The sequence below is a fragment of the Podarcis pityusensis genome (genome assembly GCF_964106645.2).
Source record: "Podarcis pityusensis genome assembly, chromosome: 3".
NCBI classification, from domain to species: Eukaryota; Metazoa; Chordata; class Lepidosauria; order Squamata; family Lacertidae; genus Podarcis; species Podarcis pityusensis.
This window is the reverse complement of record NC_138026.1, coordinates 115,609,484-115,624,423: the sequence shown is the minus strand read 5'-3', so window position 1 is coordinate 115,624,423 and position 14,940 is coordinate 115,609,484. Positions and strand designations below refer to the sequence as shown.

The following is a 14,940-nucleotide window of genomic DNA, read 5'->3' as shown; positions in this document are numbered from 1 at the left end:
GGGGGCCAAGGCAGTTTCAGTGCCATGACAAGGCCTGAAGCCTGACTGGAAGGATGTCATGGCAGGACAACGGGGAAGAGGATCCCAGCAAGGGGTGCAACTGGGACTAGGACCCACTGGGGCAAACCGGGGATGGGAAAGGAGAGGCTGGCGTTGCGGAGAATAGACACAGGATGACAGAGGATGGTGAAGGGATGGGAGGCATGCAACCGGAAGTCCTCCTCTGATGGTGTCCCTGAATGAGCTGGTAGTCTGCTCCTGAGCTATTCAGGGCCTTACAAGCTGACAATTAGTAGGTTTCTTCTATAAATACAGTGCATTGTCCCATGGATTATCATCTGACAACTCTGAAAATTCCTGGTAGGAACTTCATGCAAAAGGGTAGTGCTGAGCATCAATGTGATCTTGGGCAGAGTGAGCAAGAGTTACAGCTAAAATGGGGGGGGGGATCTGAATTTGAAAAACAAGCTACACTTGCTATTATTGATTAGAGAGAGAGAAAGAGAGGAAGGGGGGATTACTTGATTTTTTGCTGTATGCAGGGATGTAGAGTGGCAGCTGATGGATAATAATATTGGTAAATACTGGGGGGGGTGTTATCTAGAGATTAATTGAGAATATGAGCAGAAGCACGGGTTCATCTTGGACATACCTTATAAGGAGAGTGGAAAGCCAGTTTTGGGAAATTGTATTAATTAATCTAATTTGGCAAGATTTGTAATAATTAGGAAAATCAATAAAAATAATTGGCCAAAAATAAATAAATGGCAGGGCCACTCCTGTCGAAAGGCAAGACTGTCAAAGGCTGAAATTGATGTCTGAATGGTGCAGCAAGACTTAGTAATAATAATAATAGTAATAATAATAAAATATTGGCTCCTACAAAGCAGATTGCAGAAATTCAATAAGAAACATAGTTTTCAATTGATTGTGAAGTACTAAACACTTGCAATCATTATTACAAGACATCTGCCGTGATGACAGCTTGGAGACCCAAGAGAAATCATCTAAACGTTCATATCAACATTCATATCAAACAGTGTAGAAAGGTGAGGATAAGGATAAGGCAAACAGATGGCTAAATGTTTCTTGTATTTATTCCACAGCGACATATTTGATGGTTTTGTGAACCCTTTGAAGACACAGTTGTTGATTTCCTTGCTTCTGCAGCTCTCAGTGATGTTTGCTGGAACATGATCAGAGTTACTATAAGTAATGCTTTGTTTTTTATTTCGGACGCCTGAAAGAGTAAACAGGGAAATTTGTGACTCTAGAAAACACTGAGGAAAACCTTATAAACCTACTGCTCTCAAATAACTGGTAACTTTGACCTGGCTCTGAAAAAGCTGCCACCTAATCAAACATGGCTCATTAGCCATGTATCATCAGACCATACCAATTTACTGTATATTGTCATGATTATACATAGAAAAACTAAGCACATGGTGGGGGGGAGGGGTCCCTTCATTCAGACAGCAGATCTCCTTGATTCAGTTACCTGGGCTAACATCAGGCTTCACACCTTAAATATGAAGTAGAGCTTGTCTTGCCTAAACTTCTGAAGCCTCAGATGTCTCTCCTATTGACCATAATGGAATAATTAATAAATACTCATTGGTGGGTTTGCGGTTGTTGTTTTTTAAAGTTGTTTGGATGAATTTGATGAAATGTGCCCAAATGCAGTAGCCTCTTTTTGCGAGGGGCTAGTCCACCAAATTTCAGACAAATGGGTGGGAAAGGAGATTTGCGGCAACCTCAAGCCTTTGCATGGATGTGAAATGTGCAAAACAACAACAAACCTCTGGTTACGTGAAACATATTCAATAAACACACAAGAGGTAACTGGCTGTACATTTGAAAAATAATATATACTATTCATTGTATTGAATTGTAGATTTCAACAGAAGTAGCTTATAACGTTCAACTACTATGCTATAAGATCCACTGTCCTGTGATATCATATATGAGTTTGTACTACTGATGAAGCCCAGGACGGCAAAACAAGGCTAATATTCCAGAAATCCTTGTCTTAGACTCTGTGAAAGGATTCTGTGGAACTGCAACAACCTTTCGTGTGGATTGCCGAACTCTATGAACAGACAGGTGGAATAGACACTTTCACATATATGGATCTTATGCATAAACTGATTAGAGAATGAACTGATCCACCGGGTCTTCTACTTTTTTCGTTGAACTTTATGAGCTATTGAAATCTACAATTCAATACAATGAATGAAATCTACAATTCAATACAATGAAAAGGTAAAGGTAAAGGGACCCCTGACCATTAGTGGCCGACTCTGGGGTTGCGGCGCTCATCTCGCTTTATTGGCCAAGGGAGCCGGCGTACAGCTTCCGGGTCATGTGGCCAGCATGACTAAGCTGCTTCTGGTGAACCAGAGCAGTGCACGCAAACGCCGTTTACCGTCCCACCGGAGCAGTACCTATTTATCTACTTGCACTTCGATGTGCTTTCGAACTGCTAGGTTGGCAGGAGCTGGGACCGAACAATGGGAGCTCACCCCATTGCGGGGATTCGAACCACCGACCTTCTGATCAGCAAGTCCTAGGCTCTGTGGTTTAACCCACAGCTCCACCCGCGTCCAATCCAATGAATAGCATACATTATTTTTTCAAACGTACATCTGGTTACGTCTTGTGTGTTTATTGGATGTGAAATGTAACACTGTGATTAAGTAAAAATTGCATCCATTCCTCTGTGAAATTTTACCTCTGGCCTCACACACAGCTGGGGGGAAAGCACCCCCTGGCTTTAATATAGCCCTTGATAAAGGGCTTGGTGGTCTCCTAACATCTGCTCCCGTCTTTTAGCTGAATCTCACTGGTCTGGCACTTAAGCTCTGATGGTCCTCTGTGGCATTCAATCCCAGCAACGGTCTGATTTACACAAGAGGCAGTGACGACCACCAGCTTGAATAGCTTTAAATGAGGCTTAGAAAATGAATGGAGGATAAAGCGATAAAAGGCTACTAGCCACAATGGTTATGTTCTGCTTCCACTTCATAGGCAGTATGCCTCTGAATGCCAGCTGCTGGGAATAGCAAATGTTCAGAGTGCTGTTGCGCTGATGTTCTGCGCCATAGGTATCTGCCTGGCCACTGTGGGAACAGGATGCTGGGCCAGGAGAGCCATTGGCCTCATCCTGCAGGTTTTTCTTATGACTCGCTGCTCATGCAAATAAAGAGATAACCCAACCATTGAGACCAGGTCAACAGCATTTCAAGGATATTGGTTTAAGAGATTGCAGCTGAACCTATTTCCTCAGCCAACCATTTACAGTGTATCTCCTACAACCCCCTCCTGCTATGCAATTTACCCTTTGCTAAAGATACCCCACTAAAGATATGCAGTCATCTGGACAATTTTTTTTCTTCTTTCCTTTTTGCATTTTATCTGTCAAGCTTTGCAACTCACTTTCTGCAGCAGAAAACCCTTTTAGTGCACTCGTGAAGGGAAGAACTATCTGGAGGACATTTATTTTTAGTGCATGCACCTCCCCGCCATTTGCAGTACTCTTCTGGGTCTCTGCAGAGGAAGAAAAAAACATTAAGTGAAAAGGTGGTAGTATTTATTTATTTATTTATTTATTTATTTGATAAATTATTGATAGTTCTTCCACTTAGAGGGACCCAGGGCTACAGACACAACACAAGAAAAATGATTGAATATATCCAAAACCTATTTAAAACATATATATCAGGTACGACCAACTTCCAAGAGACTGCAATCTACTCCCATTATTAAAAAAAACAACTGGCCGTGATCTACCCATTGGATTGACCAGAGTTGTGGAGCTTTTGGGGGGAGGGGGGAGGATGCCGCAATCAACCAGGATCGACCAGGTACATCCCAATATACAGGTAAAGGCAGATATACAGTCATACCTTGGGTTACAGCCGCTTCAGGTTGTGTTTTTTCGGGTTGCGGACCGCCGAAACCCGAAAGTACCGGAACGGGTTATTTCCGGGTTTCGGCAGTCGCGCATGCGCAGAAGCTCTAAATAACGCTTTGCGCATGCGCGTCAAATTGCAACCCGCGCGTGCGCAGACACGGGTTGCGAATGCTGCAGGTTGCAAACATGCATCCTGCACTGATCACATTCACAACCCGAGCATCCACTGTATATGATCTCACAGCTAGTCACAGAATCATAGAATTGTTGAGTTAGAAGGTACTTCAAGGGTCATCTAGTCCAACCCCCTGCAATGAAGGGAGATGGCCATCCAACCTCTGCTTCAAAAGACCTCCAGTGAAGGAGAGTCCACCACCTTCTGAGGGAGTCCATTCCACTGTTGAACAGCTCTTATCATCATAAGGTGCTTCCAGATGTTGAGTTGGAATCTCCTTTCTTGTAAGTTTAATCCATTGGATCAGGTCCTACCCTCTGGAGCAGGAAAAAGCAAGCTTGCTCCATCTTCCATGTAAAAGCCCCTAAGATATTTGAAGATGGCTATCTACTCTCATTCTCCTCTTCTCCAGCCTAAACATACTGAACTCTCTCAATAAGCTTTGGTCTCCAGACTCCAGAGTTAACCAGGGCTATTGACCATCTGGCTCTGATGTGCCCTCTTTGATTCCTTGGAGCCCAGATAGCACTGTGGTTTCCCCCGGAGCTGAGGGCAATGAAACAAACACTGAGATGGCTAGAGTGCCAGTGGTGAAAAACTCATTCTGAATCTGACTGGACATGAGTTAATGCTCAATGTCGAGCCTACCAAGTGGTGGTAGCAATAGCGAAGAGGACCTTCTTCACCGCCTCTATTCCATCTGCAGAAAACAGCAGCAGGAGACTCTTTCAGGTGGTTCGCAATTTAACAGAACCACCAGTGCTATCGGGGCCTGGTAAGGGCCCCAGGATCTCTTGCAATGATTTTGCAAAGTCTTTTTTGCAGATAAAGTCACTCAGATTCAGAAAGAGGTAGACTCCACCATGGGAGCAAGGGCAGGGCGGGAGAGTGCAAGAGCCCTGTCTAGTCAAGGTGCGTGGAATCAATTCCAATCTGTTAACCTCCGAGGATATGGACAGCCTGCTTGGATGAATGAAACTGACCACCTGTCTCCTTGATCCTTGCCCATCCTGGCTCATAAAAGTGAACCAAGAAGGGCTGGGCGATGGGCTCTGCAGGGTGGTGAATGCTTCCCTCTGTGAGGGTCATTAAACTGCTTCTTAAAAAACCATCTTTAGATTTCGCCAACTATCGCCCAGTCTCAAATCTTCCATTCTTGGGTCAGGTGGTTGAGCAGGTGGCTGCTGAACGAAGAGTCAGACATGACTAAATGACTAAACAACAACAAATTTTTGATTTCACCTCCATAATACTCTCCACTCTGTGACGTAACCTGCAATATTATGGATTTACCTTTTACAGCATATGCCTCTGCTTCCATTCTGACAGTGTCCATAGAAAACAAACTGTTGTTCACAGCTAGTTCTTCCTAAGCATCGGCCACCCTTTTTTAAACATTCTTGGTGATTGATGTGTGTAGGCTTTACATAACCGTACACGAAACCTGTTCAAGAAACATAATATACCAGAATCAAATAACTGGACACTTTCTCATTCAATTCCTCTTGAATCTCCTACAACGGCTACTGTTTATTTTATTTTTTATTTTTTACCTTTTTTAAAGCAAAGCCTCCAAACAAATGCTGAGTTTCCCAAACAGGTTGGACATTTGAGGAAATCTGAGAGGAGCAAATAATACCTCAAAAAAGCTAGTGAATTTTCTAAGACTTGTTTCTGAACTGGAGGTCTGCATTAAATATAAACATAAGGCTTATAGTTTAGATACTCCTTGTTTTTATTTAGGGCGGATTGAAAGTTGCCTATTAAAATTCTCCCTGCTTACCAGGGGCGGGGGAGGTGAGGGAACTGAGCACCTTTCTTCTTTTCTTTTGTAGAGCCAGTGACGAAGCTGCATGCTCTGCTACTGGGGGCGGAGAGCAGGCGGGGGAATGGCATGCACCCCGGGGGGCATGGAGTGTGTTCTGGGGGTGTGGTGCACCGCCTATGGGGGCGTGGCACCCAGCGTGCATACGTGTGCATGGCGCGTGTCCGGAGGGGCCACCGTGATGGCACCCTACCTGAATAGTGGTGCCGGGGGTGGTCCGCTCCCTCTGCAGCCCTATTCCTCTGCCAGTGTTTAGAGCAATGTCAGATTCCCATCTCTTTATAAGAGAACTTGGTGCAGCTTACTGTTGAATACACCTGCATAGGATTTTATTCACTGCAGATGGTGACAGCAGTCACAAAATTAAAAGATGCCTGCTTCTTGGGAGAAAAGCAATGGCAAACCTAGACAGCATATTAAAAAGCAGAGACATCACCTTGCCAACAAAGGCCTGTATAGTTAAAGCTATGGTTTTCCCAGTAGTGATGTATGGAAGTGAGAGCTGGACCATAAAGAAGGCTGTTCGCTGAAGAATTGATGATTTTGAATTATGGTGCTGGAGGAGACTCTTGAGAGTCCCATGGACTGCAAGAAGATCAAACCTCTCCATTCTGAAGGAAATCAGCCCTGAGTGCTCACTGGAAGAACAGAACGTGAAGCTGAGGCTCCAATACTTTGGCCACCTCATGAGAAGAGAAAACTCCCTGGAAAAGACCCTGATGTTGGGAAAGATGGGGGGCACAAGGAGAAGGGGACGGCAGAGGACGAGATGGTGGGACAGTGTTCTCGAAGCTACCAGCATGAGTTTGACCAAACTGTGGGAGGCAGTGGAAGACAGGAGTGCCTGGCGTGCTCTGGTCCATGGGGTCATGAAGAGTCGGGCACGACTAAACAACTAAACAACAACAGGATTTTATGTTAAATTCGAATTAACTGGGCATTAATTTGTAACTTTTTTTGAGAATCAATAAAAATTAATTGGGGGGGAGGATTTCAATTGTGGGCCACCTACACACCTACCCCCCCCCCCCCCGAGCTACCATTACCAGAGTTTCTTGGAAAGAGGAACTGACTGTTAAGCTGTTCTGGGAGTTCCACTCCCACCCTTGAGCGCAAGTGGATTTGCCACATCTCAACTCCCCTGGGAAGAAGACTCAAAATGGTTTAGCCCTGCGGAGGAGTTGGGGAAGGGTCAGGTGAGATGACAGGCCAATCAGGATGGGGAAGAAGCCAGGCTTTATAAGATGGCTCCGCCCCAAACACTTTACTCTTCTCTTTGTGATTCCTTCCCTCCCTTTGTGGCATGGACTTTGCTACTTGCATGTTTGGGTGATGAGTAGGATTTGGTGGGGGGAGCCCTAGGAAGCCCCTCCTCTTTTTCACCTACTCCCTACTGCTGGGAGTTCAATTTTTGAAGTGGTGTTTTTAATTTGTTTGTTTGGCTTTCAGTATTGGCAGGAAAGTCAAGTGGGGTGTATATTAGGGCAGTTCATAAAAACCATTTTGAAAATGCCTGCTCCAAAGGTCTTATCTTACTAAACTAGGGATTATATAGCTATATCTGAAATTTCATGCATATCAGTTAATATCTTGACCCTGCTCCACTGAATTGAAATTTCAGCCTTCACGACATAGGAAAACGGCCAAATAAACAGCTATTTTCATGGAGGAGGGTCAAGATATTAACTAATATGCATGAAATTTCAGATACAGCTATATAATCCCTACTGTGGTAAGATAAGACCTTTGGAGAAGACATTTTCCAAAAAAAAGTTTTTTATGAACCGCTCTAGTATATATAAAGGTAAAGGTACCCCTCACCGTTAGGTCCAGTCGCAGACAACTCTGGGGTTGCACGCTCATCTCACATTACTGGCTGAGGGAGCCGACGTTTGTCCGCTGACAGTTTTTCCAGGTCATGTGGTCAGCATGACTAAGCCGCATCTGGTGAAACCAGAGCAGCGCACGGAAACGCCGTTTACCTTCCCTCCAGAGCAGTACCTATTTACTTGCACTTTGACGTGCTTTCGAACTGCTAGATGGACAGGAGCAGGGACCGAGCAATGGGAGCTCACCCCGTCACAGGGATTCGAACCGCTGACCTTCTGATCGGCAAGCCCTAGGCCTAGGTTTAGACCACAGCGCCACCCACGTCCCTTCTAGTATATATACCTGTGGCATTACTGGATTTAGGGCACTCTTTGTCATCCAACACTGTCTGGGTTTTAGGTCCTAAGTGGATTTTGTGGGACCGTTTCAAGGTGAGGGGTATCCAGCATGATGTACAGAAGATGACACCTCCCAAGAAAAATGAATCCTGAAATCAATTTCTTTTTTCTTTTTTCTTTTTTTTTGTACGCCTATGTACTCCTATAGACTTGGCAAGCACACTGGGGTGAATGCCAACCTGGTGTGGCCACAGTGTGCTTATCAGTTTCACATACTTGAAGTTCCCATACCAATGAGGAAGAACTTGTTTGGATCTTTTCTTGCAGGACCACAAGTGGAACCTGTAAACGTGCAAAGAAGTAGGGAGGGACCCAATCTCACCTTAAAGTACTTCTCTGCATAGGCTATATTTTGATTTTGCTAATTATGTCAATATTGGTTGTTTGCAAATCTTCTGTGTTGTCATATTTGAATAAAAATAAACTTTTTCATCAGTTACGGTTTCTTGGGGCTTCGCTGAGGCTGTACTGCAATGGTAGCTCTGTGAGGGGAATAGGGGATCTCCTAGCAACTCTCCACTCATTTGACGTAATGCAGCTCCCAGAATTCTTTGGGGGAAGTCATGATTTTAAAGCAGTATCATGTTTCTTTCAATATATACTGTGAATGAGACCTAACTTGCATGATTTTTTTTTTCAGGGGAGGCAGGTGTCATGTGGCAGACTCTTTAAATATGTGAATGGTAGTTCATAAGAGCATGGATCAGACGAAGTCTGGTTCAGCATTCTGTTTTCAGCAGTGGCAGATAGTTGATTGTTGCAAGGCTCACTCTACGTGGGGCTGCCCTTGAAACTGACCCAGAAACTCCAGCAGCTGCAGAATGCTGCAGCGAGACTCCTTACGGGATCCCCACCACAGGACCACATTCACCCAGTGCTATACCAGCTGCCCTGGCTCCTGGTGCAGTACAGAATCAGGTTTAAGGTGCTGGTTTTAACCTTTAAAGCCCTACATTGCCTAGGACCCTCGTACCTGTGGGACCACCTCTTCTGGTAAGCCCCACAGAGGACCTTATGTTCTGCTAACAACAACACCTTGAAGATCCAGGGCCCCAGGGAAATTAGACTGGCCTCGACTAGAGCCAGGGCCTTTTGGGCCGTGGCCCCAGCCTGGTGGAACACTCTCCCACAAGAGACCAGGACCCTGTGGGATATGACATCTTTCTGCAGGGCCTGCAAGTTGGAGCTGTTCCCCCAGGCCTTTGGGCAGGATGCATTTTGACTTACTTTCCATTGTATAAAACAAGCCCGAAGGAGACCCCCAACCCACTCACAGGTCCTTGTATGATCAGTGGAAACAATTGCTCCCGGCAAGTATTAACCACTCTCAGTTCCAACCTGATAATTGCCACCTGCCCAGATTTTAACTTGTCTGAATTAATTCTAAGATGTATTTTAATTAATTGGTGTCTGTTTTTATGTATATTGTGTTGTTTTTATGATGTTAGCCACTCGACCGAGGAGGGTGGAATACAAATAAAAATGTATTATTATTACAGTGGTACTCTGGTTACGAATTTAATTCATTCCGGAGGTCCATTCTTAACCTGAAACTGTTCTTAACCTGAGGTACCACTTTAGCTAATGGGGTGTCCTGCTGCCGCCGCACCACCAGCGCACGATTTCTGTTCTCATCCTGAAGTAAAGTTCTTAACTCAAGGTCATATTTCTGCATTAGCGGAGTCTGTAACCTGAAGCGTCTGTAACCCAAGGTACCACTGTCTTATTAAGGCAACAGGTGGAGCATGAAGGAAAAACAAACAGCTAAGGCGCAGGTAGATAGTCTCAAAACCCTAAGGCCACCACAAGACAACAAAACTAGTAAGAACAAGTTTTAGGAGGAGCCCAACACTGTGTGCTGGAAAGAAGAATAGCTCCATATAAGATGCAAGGAGGCCTCTGCGCACAGCAAAAGAAAGCATGTGTTGAATAACTGTTTCTAAGGTCTTTGCTTGGAGGAAGAGACAGTGAGCTGCTAGGGTGACAGAAAGTAGCAGAAATGCTTGGCTATATGATGAAATGCCCCCCCCCCCCCATAGTGTGTGTCATAATGGATATCCTCTCATCTCATAGACTCTCTTGGAATCTGTCTTTGAATGCATGACTGAATTAGCAGTCTGACTAACTGGGAATTTGTTTGAGCCTCCATACTAAACTTCCCAAGGGAGTTTTCTCCCACATCATTCTGCCGTCATCTTTAAACAGATCTTACTTGACTCTCTCAGGGTTCCTAAGCAGAGAAGAACAAAAAGAAATCCATGAGCTTTTTCCATGGCAAAAGTTGCCCGATATCTCGAAGTCACTGAAAAAGAGAAAGGGTACCAAGAGTTGTATTCAACACATCGCTTTTCTGCTTCCCCAACTGAATAATCTCCCTTCTCCTAGCTCCATGTGCTGTTCTGGAGGTTCTCCCAACCCTCCCAAGAAGGGGTGAGGAGTGGTAGGGAAGACCCATAGCTCTAGCAGGAATTTGGCTTCTGCTAGCGTGTTGAGTTACTTGAATATGGCTCCAAGACATGTAAATCACAAACTAGTACAGATCCAAACAATTCACACCTGTCATGCCAAACACTTGAGAGCAAGTTCCGTTGAACTCCATGGAAATTGCATGTTTGCATGCATGCATATGATGTTTGGGGGGGGGGGGTTAGTATATTAAAGTTACATCTGAAGAGGCACAACCTTTCCATCAAAACAATGGAAATTTCTTTTTAGAAGTTTGCCAATGTAAGCAGACCAGTGTTGACTTAGAGCAATTCTCTCATTATCTACACTGGATAAAATTTCCAGTGTGTGCAGTGAGCCTTACACCCAAATAAATCGGAAGAGGATTGCAATCTCAAACAATGTTCTAAACTCTATTATATATATTTTTGTTCATTCATTCATAAACTTTATTGCACTAGCCAAAGGCCATGGCATTGTTCACAGGGGGAACAAAAGGAAAAACAGCAATAGCAGTTGCTCATTGTTTCTTGGAAAGGGACATTAATTTGTTTTGATCCATATTTTTAAATGAACTGTCCAAATTAATATACTCCAGCCTAATATGTATCACATTGACATTTATTTCAATATGTACATTTACAGTGGTATCTCGCAAGACAAATGCCTCGCAAGACAAAAAACTCGCTAGACGAAAGGGTTTTTTGTTTTTTGAGCTGCTTCGCAAGACAATTTTCCCTATGGGCTTGCTTTGCAAGACGGAAACGTCTTGCAAGTTTGTTTCCTTTTTCTTAACACCGTTAATACAGTTGCGACTTGACTTCGAGGAGCAACTCATAGAACGCGGTGTGGTAGCCTTTTTTGAGGTTTTTAAAGACTTTGGTGATTTTTGAAGCTTTTCCAAAACTTTCCCGACACAGTGTTTCGCAAGACGAAAAAAATCGCAAGACGACAAAACTCGCGGAACGAATTAATTTCGTCTTGTGAGGCACCACTGTATTTAACTGCTTATTTTACATAGAGAGAAAGCTTAGCTTGTTTTAACTCTAGTTTCAATAATTTTAACTACTTAGAGGGGTTTTTATGATTAAGTGATGTACAAACTATGTTGGTTACATACATACATACATACATACATGATTTGTATTTTGCTCAATAAATGAAGCAAAATGCATATTTTATGATAACATCTGTTTAGAAATGTGTGCATCGAGATAAATCTAGACATATTTTTGTCATAAAATATTGAGGGTTGTATTCAGCTAAATCCTACTCAAAGTAGACTCGTTTATGTTAACAAACCTAAGTTAGTCATGCCCATTGACTACAATGGGTCTATTCCTGAGTAGGACTAGCATTGAATACCACCCACACAACTGTGCCTGTTACAATGCATTTACCTACAGGTCCTCATACAGATCATTTGTATTCTGATCTGTAATTCTTTACAATACAAGTTCCAAATATACCATCAAAAGTCCAAGCTGCTGACAAAGCCTGAAGAGACTTGATTTAACTTACCTCCTTACAAAGAAGCAGTGAAAGCTCACCTTCAAATCTGGAATAACTTCTTGTGTTGGCTTTAATTTATTCATTTGGTTATGCTCCTTTGAACACAGATATGATTGTACCAATTTGCAATATTTCCTGGAACACTTGGTTCTGCCTCTGACTTCTGGAGAGCCTTAATATAGCTCTGTAAATTAATGATTGATTCATCCTATGAAAGGCTGGGATCAATGGGTCAATATTCGCAGGGAAACCAAAATGCTTGTTTACAGAGCTATCGTACTACTAACCTTACGGTATGCATGTGAAACATGGACCACTTATAAAAGCCATCTCCGACTCCTTGAAAGATTCCATCAACGGTGTCTCCGAAATTTTTTACACATCACTTGGGAAGACAGGCGAACTAATACCAGGGTACTAGAAGTAGCAAAGATCACCAGTGTTGAAGCAATTATTCTTCAACGTCAACTTCATTGGACTGGTCATGTTGTTTGAATGCCTGGTTATCGTCTTCCAAGCCAACTACTCTATTCCAAACTTAAAAATGGAAAGTGTAATGCTGGTGGTCAACAAAAGAGGATCAAAGACTCTCTCAAGGCAAATCTTAAAAAATGTAGAATAAACACCAACAATTGGGAAACACTGGTCTGCGAGTGCTCCAATTGGAGAACAGCCTTTGCCAAAGGTGTCATGGGCTTTGAAGACACTCGAACTCAGGGCACAAGGGAAAAACACGCTAAGAGGAAGGCACGCTTGGCAGATCCACACCATGAGCAACTCCCACTCAGAAACCAATGTCCCTACTGTGGAAGGACGTGTGGATCCAGAATTGGCCTCCACAGTCATTTATGGACTCATTGTTAAAACTGTGTTTATGGAAGACAAACTTACTCGGCCAGGAATGATCTGGCTGGGTTTCCCCAGCCTTCTGGCGGTTCCTTCACTGCGAGAAGTGAAGCTATGGGGAACCAGGCAGAGAGCCTTCTCGGTAGAGGCACCCACCCTATGGAACGCCCCTCCATCAGATGTCAAGGAAATAAACAACTATCTGACTTTTAGAAAATACCTGAAAGCAGCCCTGTTTAGGGAAGCTTTTAATGTGTGATGTTTTATCACTTATTGTTGTTGTTGTTGTTATATTTTGCAAGACTGCAAAAAGCTAGGTGACATCACTTTAGAGGATGCATAGATGACACATTGACATCTCTCTTCTAAATGGCCTCCAACTTCTTCTTAGCATGCTATAGTTATATCATTTTAAAATGAATTTTTCAATTTTCGATGCATGCCTTATCCGCAGAACACAAAAGCACCCGCGAAATAACAACAGTTAAAATCAGGCCTTCTTCATGGCTGAAGCCTGACCAGGAGATTAAGCTGGACAGCAGCTGGACAAAACTGAGGCAGAGCACTGTGAAGGTAATCTGTGTTATGAAAGACTGCACTGCTCTTTCCCTGCTTGGTGATACAAGGACACGTAAGCCCTGCGAACAATCCTGGTGCAGTTAGCATGACAACCAGAACTGTTGGTGTGTTGCTGTGGGCAAAAGAGAAGGAAGTCTGTACAGTACATTAAACTGACAACCGAAAATCCATGCCAAGCATGCTATCTATCACAGATCTCCATTTGGTGCAAAGCACTGCTGGTGCAAAAAGGCTGTTGAGTGGGACAGGCTAAACAGCTAAGAAGATTGTAGTTAAGTGCTATAAAAATTGTTTAAATATACAGTGGTACCTCGGGTTAAGAACTTAATTCGTTCCGGAGGTCTGTTCTTAATTAATGTGAAAGTGTTCTTAACCTGAGGTACCACTTTAGCTAATGAGGCCTCCTGCTGCTGCCATGCCACTGGAGCACAATTTCTGTTCTCATCCTGGAGCAAAGTTCTTAACCCTAGGTACTATATCTGGGTTAGTGGAGTCTGTAACCTGAAGCATATGTAACCCGAGGTACCACTGTATAAGAGAGGGGTTGCAACTGTCTGATCGTAAGAGCCACAAGAATGACACTATGGTTTCAATGTACAATGGTTCTTCCTGCCTAAGTGGAGAAACTCCCTATTGTAAATCATTTTGTTAGCTGGAGCCCCGTTCTTCAATCTGTTAATTTCTTCAGCTCATATTGAATTAGACAATCTCATGAAGGTATATGGATGTCAGTAGCTACTAATCACGATGGCTATACTCTGCCTCCATTATCAGAGTCAGTATATGCCTGGAAACCACAAGGGGGGATAGTGCTGCTGTGCTAAAGTCTGAGTTGTGGGCTTCCCATGGGCATCTGGTTGTCCACTGTGAAAACAGCATGTTGGACTAGTATTTTCTAGTAAGGGGGATTCACAATAAGGCAGAAAACAAGTATTAAGGACACGTATAAATCTTCCTTCTGTAGAAGCTTTATGGTCCCTGACATATGTAGTGGGGACAAGACCATTCACCTTTCGCAGTGGGCAGTGTTGTGGTTGGGCATCTGGGCCCTCACGGTGATCTGGCTTGAGGGATCCACTGATCCTTACTTGCCGCTTGCGGCTGCCTGGTCTGGGTTTTCTTTGTCCTATATAATCAGTTACTCTGCTCTCTGATGCCTGTTGCTTCTTCCATTTTATTTCCCTGTGCCATTGGATTGTACTGTTTCTAAGATAGGGCCATGCCATGACCCCAGTGGGAACCCCTTGGGGTGCCCCTATTTGATGTAAGTCATAGGGTTTCCCCTTCTGGTATTTTACCCTTAGTTTGACTACCTGCAGACGGGCGGGAGTCAATATATAGCCTGGTTTCACCCAATGCCTAAGCCAAACTACTCACATCTGTAACCAATAAAATTGTGGCCTGTTTTAGCCCATAA

At 43.7% G+C, this 14,940-nt stretch overlaps 1 long non-coding RNA gene across 1 annotated transcript; it reads right to left on the bottom strand.

The window, feature by feature from the left end:
• Positions 1–1,079: 1,079 nt before the first annotated feature.
• On the bottom strand, positions 1,080–12,138 carry LOC308474703. The gene is made up of 5 exons (XR_013984871.1): positions 12,108–12,138; positions 10,354–10,443; positions 5,382–5,532; positions 3,436–3,546; positions 1,080–1,240 (listed from the first exon to the last, which is right to left on the bottom strand). It is a non-coding gene; the product is annotated as an uncharacterized lncRNA (long non-coding RNA).
• Between the last annotated feature and the right edge of the window lie 2,802 nt (positions 12,139–14,940).